The following is an 11257-nucleotide window of genomic DNA, read 5'->3' on the forward strand; positions in this document are numbered from 1 at the left end:
TTCACTTGCTGCATCAGCTTAGAAAGGGGGTGGGAACTTTTGATTAGGCTATTTCAGTTGAGATGTGCCCAAGGTGGATCTTAATCCTCTTATTGGAGTCCTTTGTAAATGGGAACAATATAGAAAGAGAGAGAGAGAGAAAGAGAGAGAGAAAATGACATAGCAGCCGAAGCGAAAGCCATGGAAGCAAGAAGTTGAAAGCAACAAAACCTCAAAACCTGGAAGAGAAGGGAGAGACCAGCAGATGTAACCATGTACCTTGCTATATGACAGAAGAGTCCAGGGTCACCAGCAGTCAGTCTTTGGGGAGAAGGCATCACCAAATAACCTGATGATTTGAACATTTTTCTTAGCCTTGAAACTGTAAGCTTGTAAGATAGTAAGTCCTTATTGTAAAAGCCAAATTCTTTCTAGTATATTGCTTTTGGCAGCCCAGCAGACTAAAGCACTCCCTTACCCCCAACTCCTAATGGGTCTGGGTCCAGACCCAGATATTTAGACATGCAGAAAGGAATCACCCTGGGGAAAGTCATTTGAACCAGAAGCCAGGAGAGAAGCCCAGCAGATGTCCACTGTGTGCCTTCCCAAGTGACAGAGAAAGCCAGAGGAAAGCCTGGTGTCTCTCCTCTTAATAATCCCCTTATTAAGAGTCAATCCATTTCTTGGCATGTTGCATTCTGGCAGCTGTAGCAAACTGAAACAGATTTTGGTACCGAGAGTGGGGCAACTACTTTAGACTTATTGGTCAGGCATTTGTGTGTTAGGTGATGGGAGATAAATAAAACAAAAATTCAGGAATTTCCACTTCAGTGAAATTTCTAGGTGTCCAGTGGTGTGGGAAATGTTGAGAGATCCTTTTTAGGTGAAGGATGAGCTGTTGCATCTGGCCCCTCCTACGACCAAGAAAGAGGCACAGCACCTACTTGGCTTCTTTGGATTTTGAGGACAACATATTCCTCCTTTGGGTGTGCTACTCCAACCCATTTTCTGACTGACCAGAAAAGCTGAGAGTTTTGAGTGGGGACTGGAACAAGAGGAGGCTCTCTGCCAAGTTCAGGCTGCTTTGCAAGTTGCTCTGCCACTTGGGCTATATGTTCCAGGACATCCAATGGTGCTGGAGGTATCGGTGGCAAATAGGGATGTTGTCTGGAGGCTTTGCAGGTCCTTATTGGAGAATCACAATGCAGATCCTTAGGATTTGGGAGCAAAGTCTTACAATCTGCTGCAAATAACTACTCTTCTTTTGAGAAACAGCTTTTAGCCTGCTACTGGGCCTTAGTAGAGACTGAATGCTTAACCAAGGGTGACCAAGTTACCATGAGACCTGAGTTGCCTATCATGAGCTGGGTGTTGTTGGACCCACTAAGCCATAAAGTTGGGCATGCACAGCAAAACTCCATCATAAAATGGAAATGGTATATAAGAGATAGGGCTTGAGCAAGTACCAAAGGCACAGGTAAGTTACAGGAAGGCACAAGTAAGTTAAGGAAGTGGCCCAAATGCCCATAGCCCCCAGTCCTGACACATTACCTTGTCCTTCCCAGATCAGAGCTATGGCCTCTTGGGGGGTTCCTTACCTTCAGGTGACTGAGAAAGAGAAAGGCCTTGTTTACAAATGGTTCTGCATGATATGCAGGGACCAACCAGAAGTGCACAGCTGTACCACTACAACTCCAATCTAGGATGATCTTAAACGACAGTACTAAGGGGAAATCCTCTAAATGGCAGAACTTCAAACAGAAGTTTGAAGTTGTTCACTTTGCTTGGCCGGGGAATTTGTCAGAGGTCCATTTGTATACTGGCTCATGGGCTGTTGCTAATGGTTTGGCTGGATGGTTAGGGACTTGGAAGGAGCATGATTGGAAAATTGGTGAGAAAGAGATCTGAGTAAGAGGTAGGTGGATAGATATTTCTGAGTGGGCAAAGAGCATGAAGATATGTGTGTCCCATGTGACTGTCACCAGAGGGTGACTTCAACAAGTAAGGTTTTAATAACCAAATGGATGAGATTACCCATCCTTTGGATACAAGTCATACTCATATGTCAGCCACTCCTGTCATTGCCCAATGGGCTCATGAACAAAGTGGGTAAGGTAAGTAGAGAGGAGGTTATGCATGGGCTCAGCAACATGAACTTCCACTGACCAACGTCAACCTGTCTATGGCCACTGCTGAATAACCAATCTGCCAGTAGCAGAGACTCACCCTCAGTCTCCAATGTGGCACCGTACCTCAAGGTGATCAGCCTGCTATCTGGTGGCAGGTTGATTACACTGGACCACTTCCATCATGGAAGTGGCATTGATTTTTTCTAGCTGGAATAGACATATGCTCCAGATATGGGTTTGCATTCTCTGCATGCACTGCTTCCTCAAAAACTACCATCTGTGGACTTACAGAATGTCTTATTCACCATCATGGTATTCTACACAGCATTGCTTCTGATGAAAGAACCTGCTTCACAGCAAATAAAGTGCAGGAATGGGCACATGCTCATGGAATTCTCTGGTCTTACCATGTTCCCCATCATCCAGAGGTAGCTGCATTGATCAAGTGGTGGAATGGCCTTTTGAAGATCCAGTTATGGTGTCAACTAGGTGGCAATACCTTGGGGGCTGGGGCAATGTCCTCAAGGGTGTTTTTTATGCTCTGAATCAGCATTCACTGTATGGTGCTGTTTCTCCCACAGGCAGAATTCATGGATCCAGGAATCGAGGAGTGGGATGCGAGTGGCACCATTCACTATCACCCTAGTGATCCACTATGAAAATTTTTGTTTCCTGTCCCTGAAACCTTAAGCTCTGCTGGTCTACAAGTCTTAGTTCCAAAGGGAGGAGTTGATCCTATCAGGAGCCACAACAATGATTCCATTGAACTGGAAGTTAAAGGCTGCCACCTGGTCACTTTGGACTTCTCATGCCACCGAATCAACATGCACAAAAGGGAATTACTGTTCTGTCTGGGGTGACTGTCTGGGGAATGACTATCAAGGGGAAAGAGGGCTGTAACTACACAATGGAGGTAAAGAAGAGTTTTTACCTCTAGGAGATTCCCCAGGGTGTCTCTTAATACTATCATGCCCTGTGATTAAAGTCAATGGTAAACTGCAAAAACCCAACTCAGGAAGGGCTTCCAATGGCCTAGAAACTTCAGGAATGAAGGTTTGGGTCACCCCACCTGGCAATCAATGGCCAACTGAAGAGTTTTCTGAAAGTAAAGGGAATATAGAATGGGTAGTAGAAGAAGGTAGTGATAAATGTGTACTTCTACCAAGTGACCTGTTACAGAAGTGAGGACAGTGATTGTATGACTATTTCCTTCTTGTTTTGTTATTATGTTTGCACTTGTACATAAGAAAATATGTTGTTTTCCTCTTATCATATGACATAAGTTGTATGGTTCATGTCATAGTATTTAAGTCATAGGATATGAAGTTTAAGAGTGAATGTTACCCAAGGACTTGCACCCTATTCTGGAGAGATTTGATGCATTGTATGCAGGATGGATGATCATTGTTAGGTGAAAAAATATGTCTGTTATTGTTTTCTATTTAGACATTAAGAATGGTTTAAGGTGATGAGCTTAGTTGCCAAGTTGTAAGGAGTGGACATGTCCTACTTAGGCCAGGTAATGATGCCTGTTTTTCTGTTGCTGTTGACTTAAATAATCAGCATGTGAAATTCATCTATGGCTGATTATATCTGCAGTTGGTTAATGGGATTGCCTCCCACAGTGAGTGACATTTAATTTAATTACCTGGAGGCTTAAAAGAGAGAGGTCAAGAGAGCTCAGCAGCTCAGCATACCTCATCTCAACACTTAGTGCTCAGACCCAGACGTTTGGAGATGCAGAAGGAATCACTCTGGGGAAAGCTGTTTTAGTCCAGAAGCTGGGAGGGAAGCCCAGCAGATGTCTGCTGTGTGCCTTTCCATATGACAGAGAAAGCCAGAGGAAAACCAGCTGTCTTTCCTCTGAAGAACTACAAATTTGTAACTAAATAAACCCCCTTATTGAAAGCCAATCCATTTCTGGTGTGTTGTATTCTGGTAGCTTTGGCAAACTAAACCAAATATAACTGTGTGTTTGTACCAAATTTTGTTTACCCTTTCATCTGCTGATGGACATTTGTGTTGTTTCCACCTTTTGGCTATTGTGAATAATGCCACTATGAACAGTGGCATACAAATATCTGTTTGAAGTCCTGTTTTTGGAATTATTTTAGGTGGAATCTAGAAGTGGAATTGCTGGGTTATGGTAATTCTATATTTAATTTTTTAAGGAACTACCATACTGCATTCCATAGTGGCTGCACCATTTTACATGGATGAGAGTTTCAATTTTTCCACATCCTCTCCAGCAATTATTTTCTGCTTTTTTTTAAACACAGCCATCCTTATGAGTACGTTATCTGGTATGTTTTTTTCCACTTTTCTGTTTTTGTTTACATTGTGTGTTTTTTTAATTGAAGTAGTTATAGGTTTACCAAAAAATCATGCAGAAAGTTCAGGATTCTTATATGTGCCCAACCATTCACACACATGGTTTTCCCTATTATTAACATTGTGCATTAATGTAAATTTTGTTACATTGATAAAACAGTATTCTTATATTGTATAGTATAGTCAAACATAGTATATATAGTATAGTATAGAAGATACTGTATAGTATAGTATATACTATTAACTATGGTGCATACTTAAAATGAGGGTTCACACTTTGTGTTATATAGTTCCATATGCTTAAAATCATTTTTATTCTGATAATATATATATATGCTTGTTTGAAACTGTTATGTACCCCAGAAACGCCATGTTCTTTTAATCCTAGTCCCATCTTGTGGAGGCAGACATTTCTTGGCTGGGATCTTTTGATTAGGTTGCCTCCATGGAGATGTGGCTGTGCCCATTCAAGGTAGGTCTTAAATAGCTTGTTGTAGCTCTTTAAAAGGGGTGCAATTTGGGAAAAAACTCAAACACAGTCATTTGTAGATGCTTGGTGACACAGAAGCTCAGAGAGGAGACCACTGTCACTGGAGCTGAAGCAATGAAACCCAGGAGCACAGGGCTAGCAGACATCACCAGATGCTCTCCCATGTGACAGAGAAACCTGGGATGGGATTGGCCTTTCTTGAGTGAGTGTGTCCTTTTATTGATATCTTAATTTGGACATTTTCATGGCTTTAGAATTGTAACTTACAACTTAATAAATCCTCCTTATAAAAGACTATCCATTTCTGGTATATTGCATTCTGGCAGCATTAGCAAACTGAAACAATACATACAATCTAAAATTTCCCTTTGTACCACTTCCAGACATACAATTCAGTGGTGTTAATTACATGAAAAAATAATTTGATTGGCATTTCCCTACTGGTAAATGATGTTGAACAGCTTTTCATTTACTTATTGACCATTTGCCTATCCTCTTTGAGAAAAAACTGTGTTCAAGTCCTTTGCTCAATTCTAAATTGTTTTTTTTTTTTTTTTTGTCCATTGGTAGTTGAGTTGCAAGAATTCTTTGTATAGTCTGGGTATTAGGTCCTTATCTTCTATATGTTTTAAAGCTATTTTTCCCCTTTCTGTAGGTTGTCTTTTCACATCGCTGATAATTTTCTTCAATGGAAAAAAGCTCCATTTAATTTATTTAACAATAGATTAAATAAATTTATCTATTGTTATTTTTGTTGCTCATGCTTTTGTGTCATATTTAAGAATCCATTGCCAAATCTCAAGTCATGAAAATTTGCTCCTACATTATCCTCTCAGAGGTTTAGAGTTGTAACATATTTAGATTCTTGATCCATTATGAATTGATTTTTGTATATGGTGTGAGGTAGTTGTTTAAGTCTAACCTTCTTGGAGTTTGTTGAACTTCCTGGGTATGTGTTAGTTTGCAAGCTGCCAGAATGTGATATACCAGAACTGGTGCAGCTTTTATAAAGGGGAATTTAATAAGTTACAAGTTTACAGTTCTAAGGAAGTGGAGGAGTCCATATTAAGGCAGAAAAAAGAGATTACCTTCACTCAAGAAAGGCTGATGGGTTAGGAACACTGTCAGCTGGGAAATCATGTGGCTGACATCTGCTGGTCCCTTGCTCCTGGGCTTCATTGCTTTCAGCCTCTGTTCCTGTGGAAGTTCCTCACTTTACTTCTCCAGGGCTGGCTTTCATCTGTTGGATTCCCTTGGCTCTCTCCAGGTTTTGGCTTGCTTAACATCTCATGGCAACATCTGCTGGCTCCAAGAATTTCCAAACAACTGTGTCTCTGTTCTCCACGTGCCCACATCTGTGTTAGCTCTGCTGTGAAGTTTCTGAGGCTTCTGTCATTTCTCTAGGCTCCTGTCATTTCTTTCAGCTCTGTCATTTCTGACTCTCTCTGAAATGTTTCCTCTATGAAAGGATTCCGGTAAACTGATCAAGACCCATCTGGAATGTGTGGATTCACATCTCTCTTTAATCATGATCCCACCCAGAATTGGACATCCCACATCTTTGTGGAGATAATCTAATCAAAAGTTCCCAACCTACAGTATTGAATCAGGATTAAAAGAAATAACTGCCTCCCATAAGACTGGATCAGGATTAAACCATGGCTTTTCTCAGGTACATACTTTCAAACTGGAACAGTATGTGCACTGAAGTCCTTCATCAGATTTGGGGGGATTTCAGCCACTATTTCTTCAAATACTTTTTTCTGACCCTCTTTTTCTCTCTCTTGTCATTCTGGAACTCCACTGATGAATATGTTGGAATGTTTGATGGTGTCCCATAGGTACCTCAGCCTTGTTCATTTTGTCTCATTACTTTCTTTCTGTCTGCTCCTCATGCTGGATAATTTCAATTGTCTTGTATGCAGATTTGCTGATCCTTTCTTCTGACTGTTCAAATATGCTGTTGAGTCTTTCTCATGATTTTTTTTTCAGTTCAACTACTGTATTTTGCATCTCCAAAATTTCTGTTTAGTTCCTTTTTATAATTTAAAATTCTTTTTTTGTTTATTCAATGTTTTCCTAATTTCTTTTGGTTCTTTATATAAGGATTCCTTTTGTTCATTGGATATGTGTAAAACATTTGACTTAAATGTTTGACCAATAATTCCAATATATGAGCTTCCTCAGGGACAACTTTTGGAAAATTCTTTTTTTCCTGTGAATGGGTCATGCATTCCTCTTTTCTTTGTGAGTTTTGTAATTTTTGGTCAAGAATTGGACATTCTGAGTATTATATTTTTATAATTCTGGAAGTCTAATTCTCCCACTCCTCTAAGATTGCTAGGTTTTATTATGTTGTCGTTCTTGTTGGTGGTATTATGTTGCTTGCTGGAAGTGTCAACTTTTGACTTTTCCAAAGTATTTTGTGCTTTGGGAATGGAATAAAGAGAAAAATAGGTACTGTCTCTTTAAGACTCCTTTGCCACTTTTTCCTGAGGGAGATTGGAAAATTGGAAGCTATTTTAGTCTGCTAAAGCTGCCAGAATGCAACACACCAGAGATGGATTGGCTTTTAATAAAGGGGAATTTATTTGTTAAAAACTTATAGTTCTTCAGTGGAGAGGCAGCTAACTTCAATCTGAGATTCTCTCTTACACAGGAAGGCACAGGATGATCTCCACTGGCCTTCTCTCCTGGCTTCTGGGTTACTACAGCTTTCCCTGGGGTGAGTCTTTTCTGGGCTTAGCTGCGAGTGCTGAGATGAGTTAAATTTTCATTTAAGCATCCAGCTAATTAAATTAAAGATCACTCAATGCAGGAGACACTCCCCTTAGCCAACTGTAGATATAATCAGTGATAGATGAGTTTCACAAGCTAATGATTCCAATCCACAGCAACAGAATTGGACATCATCACCTGGCCAAGTTCACATGTGAATCTAACTACCACAGCAGCCCTTAGAGCTGCCCCTATCCTGCAATCTGATGTAATTGAACAAAAACAATGATCACCAATCAGACCATACATCTAGATTTGGGAGTACTAACTTTTTATACCCTATACTAGCACCCACAAGCTGTACCAGGGGTCTGGGCTGCAGTTCCCACTGCTGCATAACATGAATTTGGGTAATGGGATATAATAGCTACTGTATGGAGGATGAAATTCACCAATATTTACTAAAATTACCAGCATCTTCCTCCGGCTCTTTACTGGATACTGCACAGTGTTCCACTGGATCCCAGAATTTGCAAATAGCTGATTCAGACATCCATGACACCCGACTGCTGTTTCAGTGGAAGAACTAATTCCAGAAACTTCATATTCTGCCATCATTCCATAATCCCTTGCCAATTGTTTTTTGTTACCTTTTTAAAATCTCTTTTCCTTCATCACTGTCTTCCTTTTTGCTTGCATGCTATTTTATATTGAGCCATTTTGAATCACTTATCCTTTCCTTTGTGTAGATTTTTAATACAGTCTCCATATAGTTACCATGGTGATTGCATTTAGCATATTAAATCTATTGCAATTTAGTTTACATTGATTCCACCAAACTTCAATCACCTACACTTTCACTGTATCTGTATTCTTCCATTCTTCCCTTTTGTATTGTTCCTGTGACAAATGACATAGTTTTTTTTATTAAAAAAGGTGTGGGTTTTTAGGAATATCATGCATAAAGTACAGGATTCCCACATACCACCTATCATTAATAAAAGCACATTTTTATAATTGTTGTATTAACAGTAGTCCATGGTTTACTTTGGGTTTCACTGTTCTGCTTGTGTTGTACAGTCCCATAGACTTTTTAAAAAAGTTATTCTAGGGTCATACATATACGCTAAAATTTCCCCTTTAAACCACAAATATATATGTCAGTGCTGTTAACTAAATTCACAATGTTGTACTACCTTCTATCATTCCAAATAGAAACTCTCTATCATATAAGCATTAACTCTCTATTCCCTGCCTTCACCCCTACCCCTGATAACCTATATTTTACATCCTGACTCTATGAGTTTGCTTATACTAATTGTTTCATATTATACACTATTTGTCCTATTATGTCTATGTGATGTATTCAAGGGTCAGCCATGCTGTCATGTATATCAAAACTTCCTTCCTACACAAATGGCCAAAAGGCACATGAAAAGATGCTCAACTTCCCTGGCTATTAAGGAAATGCAAATCAAAACCACAATGAGATATCATCTCACACCCAACAGAATGGCCATTATCAATAAAACAGAAAATGACAAGTGCTGGAGAGGATGTGGAGAAAGAGGCACATTTATCCACTGTTGGTGGGAATATAAAATGGTACAACCACTGTAGAAGGCAGTTTAGTGGTTCCTCGGGAAGCTAGGTATAGAATTGCCATATGATCCGGCAATACCATTGCTAGGTATCTACTCAGAGGACATGAGGGCAAGGACACAAACAGACATTTGTACACCAATGTTTACATTATTTACAATTGCCAAGAGATGGAAACATCCCAAATGTCCATCAACAGATGAGTGTCTAAGCAACCTGTATATACATACAATGGACTATTATGCAGCTGTAAAACATAATAAAGTCATGAAGCATGTAACAACATGGATGGACCTTAAAGACATTATGCTGAGTGAGATTAGCCAGAAACAAAAGGACAAATACTGTATGGTCTCACTGATATGAACTGACATTAGTGAATGAACTTGGAGAAATTCCGTTGGTAACAGAGACCATCAGGAGATAGATATAGGGTAGATATTGGGTAATTGGAACTGAAGGGATACAAATTGTGCAAAAGGACTGATTGTAAAAATTCAGAAATGGATAGCACAATACTACCTAACTGTAATACAATAATGTTAGAACACCGAATGAAGGTGAATTTGAGAATGATAGAGGGAGGAAGTCTGGGGGCACAAGTGAAATCAGAAGGAAAGATAGACAATAAAGACTGAGATGGTATAATCTAGAAATGCCTAGAGTGTATAATTTGATAGTGACTAATTGTGCAAATTTAAAAATGTTTCTGCATGAGGAAGAACAAAGGAATGTCAATAATGCAGGGTGTTGAAAATAGATGGTAATTAATATTTTAACTTTAATGTATGTGTGAGACAAGCAAAAAAATGTTTATTTGGTACAAAATTTACATTTTGACTAGTGCATTTCCTAATATAACTTATGTGGACAGCTTAATCGAACACCATAGTACTTGGAACCTTGTGTAGGGCATGAGATTTTGTAGGTTTGTCCAGAGTGATGCCCAGATAAATCCCAGAGTGATTTGAACAGTGAATAGGGAAGTATTTGCAGAGTCCCCTAGGGGGAAGGGTGAGAAAGGGGGAAAATTCAACTTCCCCAAGTGGAGAATTCTTGATATTCTCACAGGCAGTGAGGACAGCCAAAGTAATAGGCTGAGCCTCCAATCTTGGGGTTTGTTCATATGAAACTTAATCCCGCAAAGGATAGGCTAAGCCTACTTAAAATTAGTCCTAAGAGTCACTCCCAAGAGGACCTCTTCTGTTGCTCAAATGTGGCCTCTCTCGGCCAACACAGCAAGCAAACTCATTGCCCTCCCCCTCTCTGCGTGGGACATGACTTTCAGGGGTGTGGACCCTCCTGGCAACATAGGACAGAAATCCCAGAATGAGCTGGAACTCAGCATCAAGGGATTGAGAAAATCTTCTCGACCAAAGGGGGGAAGAGCAAACTGAGACAAAATAGTGTCAGTGGCTGACAGATTGCAAACAGAGTTGAGAGGTTATCCTGGAGTTTATTCTTATGCATTAAATAGATATCACCTGTTTAGTTAAGGTGTAATGGAGAGGCTGGAGGGAACTTCCTGAAAATGTGGAGCTGTACTCTGGTGGCCATGTTTCCTGAAGATAATTGTATGATGATATGGCTGTTGCAGTGTGACTGCGTGATTGTGAGAGACTTGTGTCTGATGCTCCTTTTGTCTACCTTATCGATGGACAAGTAAAACATATGGATTAAAAATATATAAATAATAGGGGGAACAAATTTAAAATAAATTTAGTAGATTGAAATGCTGGTGATCACTGAATGGAAAGGATAAGGGTTATGGTGTGTATGAATTTTTTTCTGTTTTCTTTTTATTGCTTTTCCTGAATTGATGCAGATGTTCTAAGAAATGATCATGATGAATATACGACTATGTGATGATAGTGTGAGTTATTGATTATATAACAAGAACAGAATGATCACATGATAAGTGTTTGTATATGGTTATGTATCATAAATAAAAAATAAATAAATTTTAAAAAGTAAACTGTCAAAAAAAACAGACGAGTGGCTAAACAAG

The sequence above is a fragment of the Tamandua tetradactyla genome, chromosome 12 (genome assembly GCF_023851605.1).
Source record: "Tamandua tetradactyla isolate mTamTet1 chromosome 12, mTamTet1.pri, whole genome shotgun sequence".
NCBI classification, from domain to species: domain Eukaryota; kingdom Metazoa; phylum Chordata; class Mammalia; order Pilosa; family Myrmecophagidae; genus Tamandua; species Tamandua tetradactyla.